Here is a 17708-nt window from a genome sequence, read left to right as displayed (position 1 = left end):
CACAGTGGAACTTTAGAATCCTAACTTGTGTTTTTTTCAAAGTAGGCATTCTGCTTACTGCAATCAGCCGCCCAAAATATTTTTTTGGAACTGCTGTTTGGGGATTATCCTCAGGACTAATTTATAACCCCTATGAGGAGTAAATCCACCTCAATATTTACCATCACATCCCAGTTTAAAATTATTTTTGACCGGGGCCGGGGATTAGCACAGTGGTTCCACCGCCTGCCTCGAAAGTGCAGGGATCCGAGTTTGATCCCTAGTACCAAAAAACAAAATCAAACAATATAAATAAATAAAGTTTTAAAAAATAATTTTTGACTTACTTTCAAAGAAAACATATCACCTCTGAGTATTTTAAATTTAAGGATATTATTATTTATTAGATTTTATTATTTATTTGTTTATTTATTTATTTAGAGACAGGGTTTCACTTTGTGGTACAGTCTGGTCTGTGTAGCCCAGACTGGCCTCGAACTCACAGCGATCCTTCTGCCTCAGTCTCCCAAGGGCTGGAATCACAGGTGTGCACCACCCCACCGGCCTGATTTTTTTTTTTTTTTTTAAAGGTGCAACACGTTTTAACAATTCCGGAAAAACGCTTTAAACAACAAAATATGTTTTTGGTGTCTTAGTTACTTTTCTCATTGCTGGAACAAAATACACAACACCCGCAATTTAGGGGAGGAGAGGTTTATTTTGGTTCACAGTTCCGGAGATTCCAGTCCAGGGCTCCAGGGAAGGGCAGGAGGGCAGATGGGCTAGGCAGACCAGAGGGAAGCACAGAGTCAGGGACGGCGAGGGGGAGGGGCTAGACCCTCCAGGCCACACCCACAGCAACTCGCCTCTTCCGGTCAGACGTCAGACCCCGCCTCCCAACGACACATTTAGCCACGAACTCTCCAACGGACTAACCCAACGATGAGATGAGTATCACATCCCAGTGACCCAATTACCTCCCCAAATCCCACCTATGAGTACACGAGGCTTTGCAGGGAGACCTAGATATAAACCATAAGATGATATAAATATGTTAGGAAGCAAATCATGAAGGAGACAACAGTTTAAGCTTTGGGTCAACCCCGTGACTCCCTGGCTACTTCTAGTGCACTGAGCTGCTGCAGCAGGCCACCACAGAGGCAGGGGCTGCTAATGGACCAGCGGACTGGACTAGCATCTGGAAGCTTGTTCAGAATTCAGAAACTTGGCCCATAATACAGAACTACTGGATCAAAATCTCCCCAGTTGATATATCTGTACACAAAAGTTGGGGAGGTGCTGCTCTAATCCACAGCGCTAATAGAGCTCTTCATCGTTCACCTCGCGAACACCTGGGTTACTGGAAGGGACCTACCTGCTTGAGTCTACTGAGCTTCGCCGAAGGGGCCCATATGGAGGTTTTCAAAGCTTTCCGGTGTGCTAGAGCGTGAACCGAGGCCTCACTCATGCTGAGCATGTGTTCTATCACTTAGTTACATCCCCAGCCTGATACTTGATTCTGGGTTTTGAGGGTGAGCAGATGGTGATCTGAGATGAAGTCACCACCCTGCCTATGTTTGGGTTGCATTGAGGGAGGAGGCAGCAGACCTGGATTTCCAGTAGGGGGTGCTGGATCCCAGGAGGTGGGTGTGGAGAACTGAGGCTGGAAAAGACTTAATTTGGAAGACACCACTTTCTGACTAAGGGAGCCCATCCCACAAGGATCCTCTGGATGTTCAGAACTCAAGTTTCATCTATCCATCTACTCATCCATCCAGCCACCCACCTATCCATCCATCCTTCCACCTGTCATTCCTCAAATAAACATCTCTTTGCTCTTAAAGTTCGTATATCACAGGGTGTTGCAAAGCCCTATAAGATATTTCTTGCCCAGAGTCATTTATTTGCTAGCTGAGCCTTTCCCCTGAGATGTGCAACTAATGCCCATGCCAAGTGGCTTGCTCACACTGCTCCATGTGCATTAGTTGGCTTCCTGTCTCTAGTACTTTTCTCCCTTCCCTCCCAGAAGCCCTGGGAGATCCTGTCCTGCTGAAGGATTTCTTTTAACATCGTACTGCTGGTCTGAAGACGACAAATTTCCTCCTGTGTTGGATGTCTGAAAATGTCTTCATTTAGCCTTTGTTGGGTGTGAGGGGGATCTGGCTGCAACATCTCTCACCCCACTGATCTCCGGGGTTGATTCAGCTGATCTGGCTGGCTATGTGTGTGTCCCCTGCCTCCCTCACCCTCCATGTGTGCCCCCTGGAAGCTGCACGCTGGGCGGAAGAGACAGACAGTTCCCTGTGCCCCAAAAGAAGGGGTGGGGGTTCTCCAGAGAGCAGCACTTCTCTCTCATCACCTTAAGAAACAATGGCTCCGCTGAACGTTGCGAGAATGGATCCTGATTTGAAATGCCACCGTGACCACCGCACTGGAAGTTGCTGCCCTCTGGGGTGTGGAAGCCAGTGTTCACAGGAAGCCACGGCCTTCCTTGCCTCGTCGCCACACCCAGAACTGGATGTGCTTTTGTGGAGGGATGGAAGCCACCCCGGTCTTGCAGTGGCAGGCAGCCCTTGTGTGAATTTTGCTCTCACCCTGATGTCTCCAGAAAGGGAAGGGAGATGCCTCCTGTGAGCCGCTACTCGGGCCGGGATCTGCGCCTGTTTTTCTCTCAGCTCCCGAGATAATGACTTGCCTTCTGCACCTGTCTTTCTAACCCCCCCGATTGGAGGACCGTTTCCTGGGTCTCGGGTATGTGAGTAGCTTTGTCCTCCTGGTAGAACCTCCAAGCAAGCTCTCAAGGTCTATTTAGCTTTTGTTTTTGAAAAAAAAATTTCCTTGTATATAGAATTCTAGGCTGACAGCTATTTCTTCCAGGGCTTTAGCGATGTTGCTCTGTTATTTTCTGCTTGTATTGATTCTGATGAGAAAACTGTAATTTTTATCTTTGTCCCTTTCTATGTAATGTCTTTTTCCACTGGCTGCTTTGAAAAGTTTTCTCCTTATCGTTTGCATCCTGTAGTTTGATTACGATGTGGCTTTTGTATGTGCTTTTTTATGTTTATTCTACTTGGGATTAGTTGAGATCTTTGTTTTGGTTTGGTTTTTAGAGACACAGTAACACTATGTAGTCCAGGCTGGTCTCTAATTTGAGACCCTCCTACCTCAGCCTTCCCAGTGGGATTACATACATGATGACATACATGAACCACCACATCTGGCTTAAGTTGAGATACTTGAATCCACTTTGTTCACTAAATTTGGGGAATTTTAAACTACTGTTGGTTAAAACATTTTTCTTGTCTCTCTTACCACTCCTTTTCCTCTGGACTTTACTTCGTGGATAATAGACTCCTCGATATTGTCCTGTAGTTTACTGAGGTTTGATTACCTTTGGGAACTTTTTTTTCTTTTGTTTTTTTGAGACAGTCTTGCTATGCAGTTCAGAATCGCTTTGAACTCACTGTGTAGCCCAGGTTGGCTTTGAACTTTCGGCAGTCCTCCTGCCTCGGCCTCTCAAGTGCTGGGATTACAATGTGTGCTGCCACGCCTGGCCTGTAAACTCTTTTTTTCTCTCTTTGCATCATTCTGGATAATTCATATCACTATGTCTTCAGGTCCACTGTTATTGTAGCCTGCAATTGGCCAACTAACTGTTAACTCTACTTGGTCTATTTTCTCATCAGTACAAGTTACATTTGTGTCCTATATTGCTTTTATTACATTTGTGTTATCTTTTACATGTTTTCAAAATACAGTACTTACATATGGCTGACTTACTGTTCTTTTTTCTACTTCTATCTATAGTTTTTTCAATCTATTTCTATTGATTGATTTTCATTCTGGTTATGGTTCATATTTTCTCATTTCTTTAGATATAATTTCTTATTGGATGCTGGACTCTGAATTTCACATATTAAGTCTGGATTTTGTTGTTTTTTTTGTACCGGGGATCGAACTTGGGACCTTGTGCTTGCAAGGCAGGCGGTGGATTGTTGTATTTCTTTAGTGGATACTGATTCTGTTAAATACGTGGGGTCGGTTGGATTCTTCCAAGGCTTGCTTTCCAGTTTCTTTAGATCAGTTCTAGAGACATGTTTACCCTAGGGCTAACTTATCCCCATTTCTAAGGCTTGATCTTTCCAGCCAGTAGCAACACGAACAATTCTCAGCTCTGCGTGAGTTGTCCACGTTACATGGCTGGGTACATACATTTTGGTGTTTCGCCCAGTGCACACATAGGTTATTACTCAGCTAGATTCAAAAACGAGTCCTCCATAGCTCTCCCTCTCTGTAAACTGAGGACTCACAAAGCTCACCTAATGTGTTCTGATTTTCTCAAGGGTCACAGTTATACAAGGAGGGGTCAACATATGTGGTGAAATATATGCTGAATGCTGAAATTTTAAAGATTGTTTACAATAAAAGACATATTGCCATTAATTCTCCTCAAAATGCTTCCTGTTGGTTTGAGCATACTTATTCCATCATTCCTGCCACTTTCTGAAGCAACTCTGGACGTTCTCTTTCATGAGTGTCTTCATGAGGTATGATCAAAAATATGGTGAATACTTTTGGTGCGTGCCATCCAACAGAAAGGCAGCCTATAAAAACATGATGCTGCGTCCTCATCCATCTTATTCAGTGCATCTGGCACCGTGTGACTTCTGGCTTTCCCCCAAAGTCAAAACAACCATGAAAGGTAGATGTTTTAAATCGACTGAGGACATCGAGGCAGCCATGACACCGCAACTAAAGACACTTAGGAAAGAGGACTTCAGAGTTGCTTCAGAAAGTGGCAAGAACCATGGGACAAGTGTGTTTGAAATTGTTGTGCCCAGATTACGAAGTCCCAAAGACCACCAGGAGGCCGTTTCCGATGTAAGCACACGAGGGTCATTTATTCAAGCTTAAGCAGGGACTCTCAATTGTCACCGACACAGCGGATCGAGATTGAGAGCCCCGAGTTCCAAATTAGCAGGGTTTTTATAGAGGTTACAACAAGCTTCGGTCATTAGCAGCCATATGATTGGTTAACATTTAGCAAGTATGAAGTGTAGAATTTTGATTGGCTAGGCTCATTGGGGGTTGAAGGGGATTACGTATAGGTTTTTACGAGAAAAATGGGGACAAAGGTTAGTGGTCTACTGTCGCGTACTGATGGTCAGCAGACATCCTGACTAATGGTCATGACCACCTTGTGTGGATAGTCAGCACGTTAACAGATTGTCCTATAGATAGTGGGCCTGGGACACTTGTTTCTAGGGCAAACAGATGGCTGAGTAATGAGCTTAGGAATCTTGAGTTACAGATCATGTCTTTTGTCCCAGATTAAGCACATTTAATCATTAATTTGAAAGAACAAAGGAGACTGCTCCATTTTGGACAAAATGGAGTCATTCTGGTCTCACATTAGCAAAATAGAGTCACTTTTGGTCTCACAAAATAAGGAGGAGGATTCTGAAGGAGATGAAGGACAATGTGTCTTTTACGGTAATAAACTTTTTTTTTTTTTTTTGGTACTGGGGATCAAACTCGGGTCCTTGCGCTTGTGCCGCAGGTGGCGAAACCACTGAGCTAAATCCCCAGCCCAAACTTTTTAAAATTTACACATTCACCATATTTTTCAATCAAATCAAGTATGTTAGCTGTTGTCCAGTGTCTGAAAACTGACATTTTATATATTTTGTCCAACTTTCTAGTTTTCTGGAAGGGAAGTTACCGTAATAGTTAATGTCTCACAGGTAGAAACACAAGTCTGTGGGGAGATTTTTCATGACTCTTTGATAAGATTTTTGGAGCTTTCCATTTCTTCCTAAGCCAATTGTGGAAAGTTATATTTTCCTAGAAATTTGTCTTGTTCTTCAAATTTTTAAGTGCTAGTGATAGAATTATCTTATTAACCTTTAACCTCGGCTCTGTCTGTGGCTATGCCCCTGGTATGTGCTGGAGCCCATATATCTGCCCACTGCTACCAGGGAAATAAAAACAGCATTGCCTCTCTTCCATCCCCCAAATGTCACGCAAGTACTGCTCACTTGTGGAATCTAACATGGAAAATGGCTGACAAAGGGTTCTGGGAAACATTTCCCAGATTTCCTAATTCTTGGGAAACACAGAAGAGAAATGGTAGGCCATTAGCTGTCTGGTGTATTTCACTGCTTTAGGTACTCAGCATCCATCTATACCATTTAATTAGATCACATTTAATGATCAGGCAGTGATAGCAACAACATAATACTTTTGCCTAACATTCCAAGACTATCTTTCTAGAAATGAAGATGACCCCACCATCTTCCCTCAGAAGGGGAGATCCAGGGGCTGGGGATTTAGCTCAGTGGTTCCGGCGCCTGCCTTGCAAGCATGCGGTCCCGAGTTTGATCCCCGGTCCAAAAAAAAAAAAAAAAAAAAGAAAAGAAAAGGGGAGATCCAAAGTCCTATCAGTCATTTTTTTTTTTTTTGGTACCAGGGATCAAACTCAGGACCTTGTGCTTGCGAGGCAGGCACCGGAACCACTGAGCTAAATCCCCAGCCCCTACCAATCATTCTTTCTACAACAGTCATTCTTTTTTGTTTTTGGTCACAATCTCCCTTGATATCCTGTAACCTAAAAACTAAATTAAATATATATAATTTTTATTTGTCAAATATACCTCAATAGGCTGATAACTTTTTTTAAAAAAAGCATGAGACTTATATACTCAAATCTATCAAGGGAGTATATAGGCTGATCAACCAAAAACTGTATCATTTAGTGTAAAAATCTTTTTTTTTTTTTTGGTACTGGGGATTGAACTCGGGTCCTTGAGCTTGTGCAGCAGGTGGTGAAACCACTGAGCTAAATCCCCAGCTCTAGTATAAAAATCTTACAGAAAATTTATTTTTTAATAACTTCACTAACAAGGTTGCATTAGTATCCAGAAAAATACCCACAAATACTTTAGAAATCATGTAATTTCTCCAATATTAATTTCCCTAATATAATTTCCTTTAACAGTCATGTTAAATTTTAAACATTAAGTAACTTTTTAGCACAAAGCCTGTTGTTGTTAGTTTCTTTCTTTTTTTTTTTTTTTTGGTACCAGGGATCGAACTCGGGACCTTGCGCTTGTGAGGCAGGCGGTGGAACCACTGAGCTAAATTCCCAGCTGTTGTTAGTTTCTTAACAATTTCATGCTAACTTGTCTACTGATAATAACTAATAAAATACAACAAGTATGATGGTACAATCATAGACTAAAATATTAGAAGTCTCCATATTTTAGGTTTATCACTAAATCATGGAGTTAATTTTTTTTTAATATATAAGTTCTGAAAATGTATAACACACACAATAGCGAAATCGTCTGACAGTGACTTTGCAGTTCTCCCAATATTTCTACAATGCATCCCTGATGATAACACTATCAATGCACTGGGGCTAGTGGACAAAGAGGTCTCTCTGAAACAGTTAAAGTTGGCGAGGAGGGGCCTCACTTTAATATGAGTTGAGGGATAATTAGAAATTCATCATGGAAGGGTATGTCTACCACAGACATCTTTCCTCACAGTTAAATGATCTCATTTCTTCCCCATCTCTAGTTCTTAGACCCCCCAAACCATTTATTTTTCCTTCTTTTTTCTTCTATTTGATCCATTGGTAAAACCTAAGAGATTGTGCTTCAGGAAACTATCTTTTCTGTGGAAGAAAAATCAAAAGATTATCAATAATGAAAATTTGCCAAATTTAAGATTTAATGCTCTAAAATATGGGATTAATCACTAGTTGCTCCCAAACATTCTTTGCTTCTTTTCCATGATGATGATGATTCTTCATATATTTCCTTTTTCCATACGGGCACTTTGGCTTTTAGAGTGTCAGTGGCATAACTCACAGCTGCTAGAGACGCAGCCCTGTGGGCTGAGGACACAGCAATAATGCTTCTGACAGTGAAACCAAGCCAAGTCTATGGAATACTGTTATGTGTTTTACCGGCCATTTCTGTCTAATGTCACTACAAGTTTTTCTGATTTCATGTTCTGCCATTGGTATATATGCTTCATATTCTAAACTAATGACTTTTTTCCCTTCAAAGTTATTTCTTGTAGTCCCTACAAATAAGGACACTGCACCACACACTGGAGAGACCACCAACTGTGAGACTTCATCTACTGAAAGTTTCTCAGCAGTGCATTTTATGATGTCTTTAGATTTCTCTTCAACTTCACCCATATTTTTCCTACATGGCTGAAAAACATTATCCTCCACTAATTAGGGGGATAATGGCAATTTCATCTCCTGGTTGCAGCTGGAGGAGCTGATCTCCCAGCTCGACATACTCTTCACGAACAGCAAATATCACCTGATTTTTAATATCAGCCAATCCAGGATATCGAGTTTCTATCTCTTTCCAAAGCTGCAACACTTTTATTTCTTATGGCACAGAAATGGTCTCTGAACAAACTCCTGCTATTTCAGCACTTTTTGCAAAATACAATACTTCAACCTGGAGCTGGGTACCATCCTGCCCACGACCCCAAGGCCGAACTACCCTAAAAACTAAATTATAAGGTTCCACTGGGTGTGGTGGCATACATCTGTAATCCAGCACTCAGGAGGCTGAGGCAGGAGGATTGCTGAGTTCAAGGCCAGCCTGGGCTACACAGTGAGTTCAAGACCAGCCTGAAGTACATGGTGAGACCTGTGTCAAAAAACCTAAATAAATAAAACAAGAAACTACCACTGACTCACCTAATATGAAAGGGCTGAGTGCACAGAGAGAGAAGAAAGATCCTAAGCAATAAACAGAAATAGATACCTAATAAAGTAAGGACAAAAATCTCATTTCTGAATTAGTGAAGAGGCAGGAGTCGGTATCTGTAGTTTTATTTCTCCCTGTTTGACATCCCTGTCCCCTCAGCCTGCAGTTCAGCCTCTCCTGGCTCTTTTTGAACCTTCACTCTTGGGTGTGTGAACCTCCATGCTCTCGACCGAACTGTACCACTGTTGCCGCCCCTTACCTTTTGACATGGGACACTGAAGGGCTAAGGGACACCTCATCCAGAGCAAGTGTCAAGTCCATCCACGAATCCCCACCCCCTCCACAATAAGGAATGCGATCAGCCTGCCACCAGATGGTGGGTGGTTCTGCTGAGGAGAGTGACACTGGGGACCTGCCATCGGTCTCTGCCATTGGCAGATGTGGCAGTCACTAGGGGAGCAGCCAGGTGGGTCTCAGTGAGAAGTTCCCATTGCAGCGTCACTGCACAACCCCCACCTTGACAGCCCCTGTGTGAGCCCCTGAGCAGGCAATATGGTCCCCAGAGAAACGGGCCGGAAGACATCAAGTTATCCAGTTTTCTGTCACTGTGACAAAATACAACTTAAAGGAGGGAAGATCCATTGTGGCTCACAGGGTCAGTCCATGGTCAGCTGGCTCCATACCTTTGGGCCTGTGGCAAGGCGGAAACATCTCCACAGAAGGGTGTGGTGGAGAGAGAGGGAGAGGAAAGGGCTGGGGACAACCGGGGCCAGACAGTCCCTGAAGAACGCTCCCCTGACCCGCTGCCTTCACCTAGGCCGCACTTCCCGTCTCTATCACCACCCAATAACGCCAGCAAGTTATGGACCCATTAGTGGATTGATCCACTGGTGAAATCAGAGCCCCACGACCCACTCACCTTCCAGAAGCCCACCTCTGAAGCCATGAGCACCTGGAGGCTATTTTAGGTCCCAACCATAACAGATACCCAATCTCCTGCCGGTGCTTCCCACTGGCTAAACCCAACCAGATGCCAGAGGGCAGGGTGGGGCCACACAGGCAGAGCTGGGTGAGAACAGGAGAGGGGAATGGGAGGAGACAAACGCTACCTTGCGTGCTTGCCACTGTGGGGCTCAGAACATCCAGACTTATTTCAGTTACGATTTCAGAGGCACTGACTGCTTTGGTTCCAGGAAGATGGTGAACGGTTAACCAATGACAAGGGTGTCTGGGGCTCAAACCCCTCTGCTGACCACCGCCCTGCATCTCACCTCATAACCACGATCCCACTGTGGGCATTCATATGCAGCTCTTTCACCTCTGCCCCCCTGAGCTCCCTGTGTTGCCACTGAGATCAGAGCCTAGAAGAATGTCTGGAACATATGCTCAAAATTTCCAGACTGCGACGTTTATCTTGTGCATTAGATATTGTTACCTATGTTCCGAGAGCTTTGTTGGAGTCCATTGGCTTATCCTTCTGGCCATATTTGCTCAGTTCTCTCTTACGATTCCACGCTCAACACTACAGTCAGAGTTATTACTTCTGAGCCCAGAAAGCCTACTTGGACTGAACATCTACTCAGGAAGCAGTGTTCTCCATAACCTCTGTTTCGGAAGTTGTACTCTTAGCAGTGAGGAGCGCAAGGCTGTTGTGTCTCTGACAGATCAGAAGTCAGGGGATGTGAAATGGTAGTGGGGAAACAAACCCAAGACCAAGGCAATCCAGAGACCCGGCTCCCAGCCTAGTGTTGACCTTTGGGCGCTGTGTTTCCTCTGGCTGGGGCCGTAACAAAGGACCACACTGCAGGGAGCTGTAAACAACACAAATGTGTGCTCTCTGGAAGCCAAAAGCCTGAAATCAAGGTGTGTCTTTGTTGTGCTTCCTCCAAAGGGTGTGAGGGACACCCCTTCCTACCTCTCTCAGCATCCCCTGTGGCTTCCCGCTTGCATTCCTTCACATTACTTGTCTGTTCTCTTCTCTCTCCGCGTTGCTCTTCCAAGGTCGTTGCCATTGGATTTAGGGCCTGAGAGGGTTTGGATCTAATTCTCCCCCAAAGGCTGGAGTTTGGAAGGCTTGGTCCCAGCAGGTGGCGCTATTGGGAGGCGGTGGAAATTCAGGGAGGTGGAGCCTGTTTGCGGGCATCTTTGCAGGGTACACTCTGTCCCTGGGCCCTGGGATCTCAGCCTCTGCCCTTCTCCACCTTCCGGGCTGCCATGAGGTGAGCAGCTTTGCGTCCCCGGGCCCTACCACCATGATGCTCCGCCCACCATAGGCCCAAGTGCCAAGGAGCCGGCCCATCATGGACTAAAACCTCTCAACTGTGAACCAAAATCCGTATTTCTTCCTTACAGTTGAGTCACGTATTTTGGGGCAGTGAAAGAAAGCTAACACAGGGTAAATGCTAAATCCAGGATGATCTTATCTTGAAACCCTTAACTTTATTACGTCTGCTAAGACTCTTTTTCCAAATAACATCATGGTGGAGGTTTCAGGGATCAGGACTTAGACATCTTTTGGGGGGCTACTCTTCAAAGCTCTACATCCTTCTCTGGGCCTTAGTTTCTCCATCTGTTAAATAAAGGGGTTAGATGGGATTCATCTTAAAATTTATCGTTCTCTTAATCTTCACTTCATCTAATCAAGATTGTGTAAATAATGTCACCCTAAACAAAGCAGTTAGAGGAGTCAGCCAGCAGGTGAGCACAGCATAATTCCAGGGGGCACACAAGATAGCCAGGAGATCCACTGCAACCTAGCTGTAGCCTGAGCTCCATGCACAGGAAATGGAAATTGGCTCTCAGACTAAAAGTGTCTCATTCCTGCTTCAGCACCTCACAACCACATGCTCAAGAGGGAGTCAGGGTTTCTGGTTCTTCAGCAATGGCTTTGCAAGTTTCTGTTCCTGCGTCTATTGCCAGTGTCATCCTATTTCCTTTAGCTGCCTTGGGTCTCAGAAGGCTGCGGTGAAGACTTCATGACTCTTGGAAAGGAAATTTATTAGAATGCTTTATTTATAGATAAACCATATTCATAAATTATTCAGGTAAATGTGAATGGCTATTTGGGTAGAGGAAACACTAGCAATTGTCAGTGTTCTCAGGAAAAATAATTGACACTCTGCTGAGTGATTTAGGGGCCTGCTCTCCTGGCAACTACCAAGGCAATGAAAGTTCAGCCAGGAGACAACAGAGCTGTCTTGTAATTCTCCAGAATATGATGGAAGGTGACGATCCCTAAAACATTTCCAGAGGGGCAACATTTTAATGAGGTAGAAGGTCACGGTTAGACGGCACGCAGACAGTAAATCTGATAACACTTCATAACTGTTTCAGACATTGTATTTCTAGTGATCTCTCTGACTTTTTTTTTTTTTTTGTACCGGGGATTGAACTCGGGTCCTTGCACTTGCACACCAGGCAGCGAAACCACTGAGCTAAATCCCCAGCCCAATCTCTCTGACTTTGGGGCACAAGAGTTTGCTGTGTATGAGCTTGGAAAGGGCAAGAGAGCTTGGGCCGCTGCTCAGCATGGAGCTCCCCCGAGACCTGGTGCTGATCAACGCACAGTTGCCTGGTGGTCAAGTCTGGCCTCCTCTCCCCCCTACCCAGCCAGTTCCACCAGGGCTTTCTCCCGCCTCAGCCTCTTCCCAGTATTTTCCCCACCCTGGTCCTGTGTGACTAATCTGATCTGGTCCCCAAGCCCTGGGGCCCCTTTCCTTAATTTAAATCAGTTAATCATTTAAAATTTTATCTTAAATGCTGTAAACTGTTTGTTAACCTGTGCGAAGGTTCATGCTGCCCCAGCAAGTACTTTAGTGATAGTCTTATATCTTTTAGGAGAGGTGGGAAAATTGTCTAGTTAGCAAACCTGGTTTGCTGATTTCAGTTTCCATGTACTGCAGACACTCCTAACCTTTCGCATCCGGGGCTCCCCAACCTCCTTTCTCCCTAATTTAAATACCTCTCTTTACCCAGAGCCCCTCAGAGGGAACTAGCTAACCTGCTCATTTGTAGAAGGCTGTTAAAATAGTATCCTCCTCCCCCAAGTAACACATTGTTTTGCTGCAGATCCCTGAAGCCAACCCCTTTTATGGTCAGAACCTGACTCTCTAGGTGTCACCAATGTTCCTAGCATTCATGTCCCCCAGAATCTGTTTAATCTGAAACACAGCAAAGGGCCCATGGGTGTGGGGAAAGCATTCCAGTTATGTGGGTGGATACACAGTTACAGAAAGGATACACAGCAAGGAAAAAGTGGCCCAAACACAGTGGCTGGATGCTGCGTCTGCGTGTTTGAACTCTGAGTATAAATCTAGAAGCACTGGGGAGCAGTTAGCCGATTGAGTCTCTGTTGCTCAGCTTTCTTCTGTCCTTCATGCTGTCTGTCACCTTCTGCCTGGGTTCCCATGCTGAGGCAATGACAAGCTCTGTGGCCTAGCTTCTCCCAAGGAATGGATCCTCTCAGATTAGATAGGGTCACACCATGACTTCATCACATTTTAATGGTGTGTGTGCGTGTGTGTGTGTGTGTGTGTGTGTGTGTGTGTGTGTTTCTGGGGATTGAGCTCAGCCCTTTCACAAAGAGCTACATGCCCAGCCCTTTTGGATTTTTAAATTTTGAGACAGAGTCTTGCTAAGTCACTAAGTTGCCCAGGGTGGGCTTGAATCACTGGGGTGGTGGTGGTGGTTAAGGCTTCAACAGATAAATTGGGGGAATGGAGGTCATTCCACAGCAACAGAGAAAGCTTAATTCAGCTCCCTTGCTCACTTACCTCAGCTCCCTTAAACTCACTTTGTAGCCCAGGGTGGCCTTGAATTCTCCTGCCTCAGCCTCCTGAGTGCTGGGGTTACAGGTATGGGCCACTATGCCTAGCTCTGCCTTTAGTATTTTATATAATATATAATTTAAAATGGTATGCAACAAAAATATAATGTATTCTATATGATAGATCTGAACAGCCATTTTCCTTAGAAAATATGCTGCGGGATCCTGTGGGTTTGTTGATCACAAAGGGAGCCCTGTCTTTTGACAAAAGAATCAAACCTGGGATTATCACTTGGGGAAAGGGGCCCCTTGTCACTCCTCTGTGTAGGACAGTCAATGTCATAATGTTCACACTCCTTGAGGAAACAACAGCTCTTGGCAAGAAATTGGTTTCAGCAAAGAAATTGCTGCTCTGAATTTGTTTAAAAATGACTTCATATTATTTTTTAAAGAAGACTTAATATTCTGTCTCAGTTCCTACATGAAATACATGGAAGGATATTTATAGCTTTAAAGAATGAAAGATACAATTTATTGGCTGTATTTTCAATTCTAGAATCCAGCAGTGCTGCATTCCACAAAACAGAATAAGAGTTCCAGTGAGCTGAGCACAGGAAGTTGATTTTATAGATAGAAAAGGGGGCTTGCCTGGGAGGCTAAGGTAAGAGGATTGAAAGTTGGTGCCCAGCCATTAGTGAGACCGTGCCTCAAAACAAAAAAATAAAATAGGGCAGGGATGTACCTTAGGGTGAGGCTCTGGGTTCAGACTCCAGGACTGAAAAAGAAAAGAAAAGAAAAGAAGAAATGGGTTGAAGAGAGTGGGAACAAAAAAATAAAAAGCAGAGTGGTTGTTTCAGTCACTTTCCTTGGAAGGCGAGGACTGAGAGAGAACAGAATGTGAATGGTTAACGTCAGGCTAAGTCAGGTAGGCAGTCAGATAGGGCTGGGCCCTTGAGAGAGACAGGCCAAAGATAAAAACCTTACAACTGTGGCTGGAGGCACATCTGTTGGAGGCCAGGCCTCCAGATAAAGATGGAATGACCAGGCTGGAGAGAAGGGGTAACAACTGGTCTAATGAAGTCTAGATAGACATCAGTCACCTGGGTGGGTGACCAAGACCCTCAGACTCATCCCTTTCTGCAGAGTTCTTTGTTCGTTCCCTGTGCACTTGCTACATGACTTGCTTCCCCATTGGATCAGTGCTACCTAAGATTACTTATTGGTTGATCATAGCTGTGATCCACGTTGTACTCACATGGTTGTGCTTTGTAAAACTTGATCTGAGAAGTGGGTTCTTCAGCAACTCATTCGGGCCCCTCCTGCTTCTCAGGAGCTGTGTCTCTCCCCCTCAATAAATATTTCCTACTCTTCACCTCTGTTGTTCCTAGAATTCATTCTTTGATTTTAACACGAACTCGGCATATCAGACATCTAGCAGGTTGAGAGTTACAACATTTCCCTTATATCATTTAGAGGTTCTCTTTCATCTCCTGATACCATTTCCCATATCAAGGTTGCTCTAGGTTAGCTTTTTAATGAAAGGATGAAGGCAGCAGGAACTATTATGCCAACTGAAACTGGCCTCTTTGGGAAATTTGGCTGTTATCTCTCTAATCCTGATTTCCTCGGTCAGCTGACCAGCTTGGCACCTTAGCATGAGTGACTCCATTTTGATTTTTACTTTGGTCTGTGCAGGGGCTCAGCCCAAAATAATGGCCTTCTGTAATTTGTATTTAATTTGCATTTGGGTTGAAACTGATGATTGGGTGCCCCTAGTTCCTGGCTCCAAGGAGGTCACTTTTGGACCTGGGAATAGGTTTGGCTCTTGAAGTTTCCTGTCCGAAGCCCCATCCCAGCCCTGGTCTCCCAGATGCTGAGTTGGCCCCGTGGCCCCCTGGGGAAAGGATCAGTGATTAAACAGTGGGCAGAGTGCAAGAGACAGAGAAAAAGGAATATGGTATAGTAGGGTGAATCTGGAACCTGAGATTAGGGACAGAGTAAGAAGGGAAGGCCCAGAAGGAAGAAAAAGGAGAACAATGCTTACTGAAAATCTCTCCAATGAAATGCATCAATGGCTTTTCTTTATTGCATGGGATTGAATGCTCACATTTATTTCATTGAATTCCACAGCTCTGTAGATACCATTACCCCCCCCCCCCCCATAAATCTTATCTAGCCTCTCCATTTTTGGCCTGGGAGATAAATGTGAGCTCCTTTGAGGAAAGACAAAAAACAGGCACTCAGTACTCCTGGACTGGTAGTCTGAATTTTCACCAGAAAAACTTTCAGTTCTGGTGCCTGCCTCAGTAGCTTCCAACGCCGCAGAGCTCTGTGGATTCATTTATTGTCTTTAGTGCATTAAAAAAACTCAACTATTTTTAGTAGCACCTGTTTGCAGGACATGAATAATGATTATATTCATCGTGGGGAGTTGGTACATGTACATAATACAGTTTTTTCTTTTGCAGATTTTAAGTGCTAATCATGGCCTACAAACAGGTTAGGAGTGATACCACCAAGCCTAAAAGGCTCATATTAGCCTGGTGTCTGAGGGTCTTTTGTTACTCTGTTATGGCTCTCTTGATGTCTTGAATCAATTCAGAATGTGTCCCTTTCATGGTCATTGTGACTTTGGGGAAGAGCTGGAAGTCACAACACAGTGTCATTTTTTTTTTTTGGTGCCGGGGATCGAACTCGGGACCTTGTGCTTGGGAGGTAGCCGGTGGCACCACTGAGCTAAATCCCCGGCTACACAGTGTCATGTTTTCATGAGCTGCCTTTCTGTTGCACGGTGCTTGACAGCAGCATTCATGGTATTTTTGCTCATATCTTGTGAAGACACTTATGAAAGAGGACTTCCAGAACTGCTTCAGAAAGTGGCAAGAACAATGGGATAAGTGTATTGAAGGTGCACACAGTCGTGGGTATTTTGAGAGAGATTTATGGCAATGTGTCTTTCACTGTAATGCATTTTAAAAATGTAACACTCACCATATATTTTGTATATGTGCTGCCGAAGCAAGCGCATCACCATATATTTTGATCATACCTTGTACATACTGATTCAGTTCAACACCTGCAATCCCAAGGTTACAGTATGGTTTGGGGTTCATAACACACAACAAGCAGTAACAATACACCAGTGACTGATGTGTTAGCCACTTGGATGTCCCCAAAGTTCTGTGGCCTTCAGGGAACCCTGTCCTTCAATATCTAAATACAGTCACTTTGAACTCCCATCTCTTATATAATGGAGAGAAATCATCAGCAACCCCAATATTTCAGAGAATTCTTGGGGCTGGCCTCTTTGCCAGCTCTGGTTTTGCTTGCCTGCTTCTGCCAAATTCTCTCTAGCTTTGCTGAGTGGGCTATCTTTTCTATTATCAATCCCCTCATCTCCCCTCTCTTCCCACTGCCTTTAAAATACCACCTGGCATCTTGAACTCTCTAACGACGACGGACACCAGGCTGTGTCTAGCAGATTTTACTGAAGATTTGAGGAAAGGAGGGTGAAGTTGTAGCTCAGCACAGCAAATGTTAAAGTCCCCCCTGACCCCTGCTGTTTTTTCCTTCTTTTTTTGGCAGTTCTGGGAATTGAACCCATGGCCTTCACACTGAGCTATATCGCAGCCCCCCGACTTTTTTTCTGAGACTGGCTCTTGCTAAGCTGCTAAATTGCCCAGGCAGGTTTTGAAATTGTAAGCCTCCTAGCATGCAGGGGCTAGGGGCGTGTACCTCCACACCTAGCTTGAAGGTTCCTTTTCTGAACTGTCCCAATCATTGCCACCTCTGAAAAAGATCTCACCGGGCTGCTCTTCACACTGAGACCCCATATTGTTCCCTTTTCCTTTTCCTCCTGCCCTCTCTATCCAGTGACTCCCGAGTTCTCTGGCAGGACACCATAGCGGCCCCTGTTGAATGCTCTGTGCTTTCAGGCTCTGTGCCAAGTGTATCACAACCCGAGTAACGGACACTTCACTCTCCTCTGCTCCAGGCGACATGCGCACGCGTCCTAGGAGCCTCTGTTTTCCATAAATACTTCTCACGAAACTTCTGTATGCTACATCCCAGGATCTCGGCTCTCAAGGGGTTTCATAGGCAAAAAGCCAATTTAAAAATGTGCCAAATACAGTTTTTAGGGTGGTGGTACTGGAGATTGGACCCAAGGGACTCACACTGAGTTACAACCCCTATTCTTTTTTTTTTTTTTTTTGGTACCAAGG

At 44.5% G+C, this 17708-nt stretch overlaps 1 protein-coding gene and 1 pseudogene across 5 annotated transcripts in view; one reads left to right on the top strand and one right to left on the bottom strand.

Moving 5' to 3' along the window:
- Positions 1–862: 862 nt before the first annotated feature.
- The window catches only part of Slc28a2 (solute carrier family 28 member 2), a 52953-nt gene continuing 36107 nt past the window's right edge, over positions 863–17708 (top strand). For 3 of the 5 annotated variants that reach the window (XM_021261633.2, XM_087181292.1, XM_087181281.1), the window contains exon 1: positions 864–2730. The gene's annotated coding sequence lies outside the window, so the exon portion shown is untranslated. Of the gene's footprint in view, positions 2731–17708 lie in introns of all 5 variants that reach the window. The other 2 variants (XM_021261637.2, XM_087181323.1) reach the window with 1 other exon arrangement.
- On the bottom strand, positions 7412–8413 carry LOC101708119 (molybdopterin synthase catalytic subunit pseudogene; annotated as a pseudogene).

This window comes from Heterocephalus glaber, unplaced genomic scaffold (assembly GCF_053883595.1).
Source record: "Heterocephalus glaber isolate CG9 unplaced genomic scaffold, H.glaber_assembly_v1.0 deba00000122, whole genome shotgun sequence".
Lineage (NCBI taxonomy): Eukaryota > Metazoa > Chordata > Mammalia > Rodentia > Bathyergidae > Heterocephalus > Heterocephalus glaber.
The sequence above is the reverse complement of the archived record's forward strand: the minus strand, read 5'-3'. Positions and strand labels throughout refer to the sequence as shown.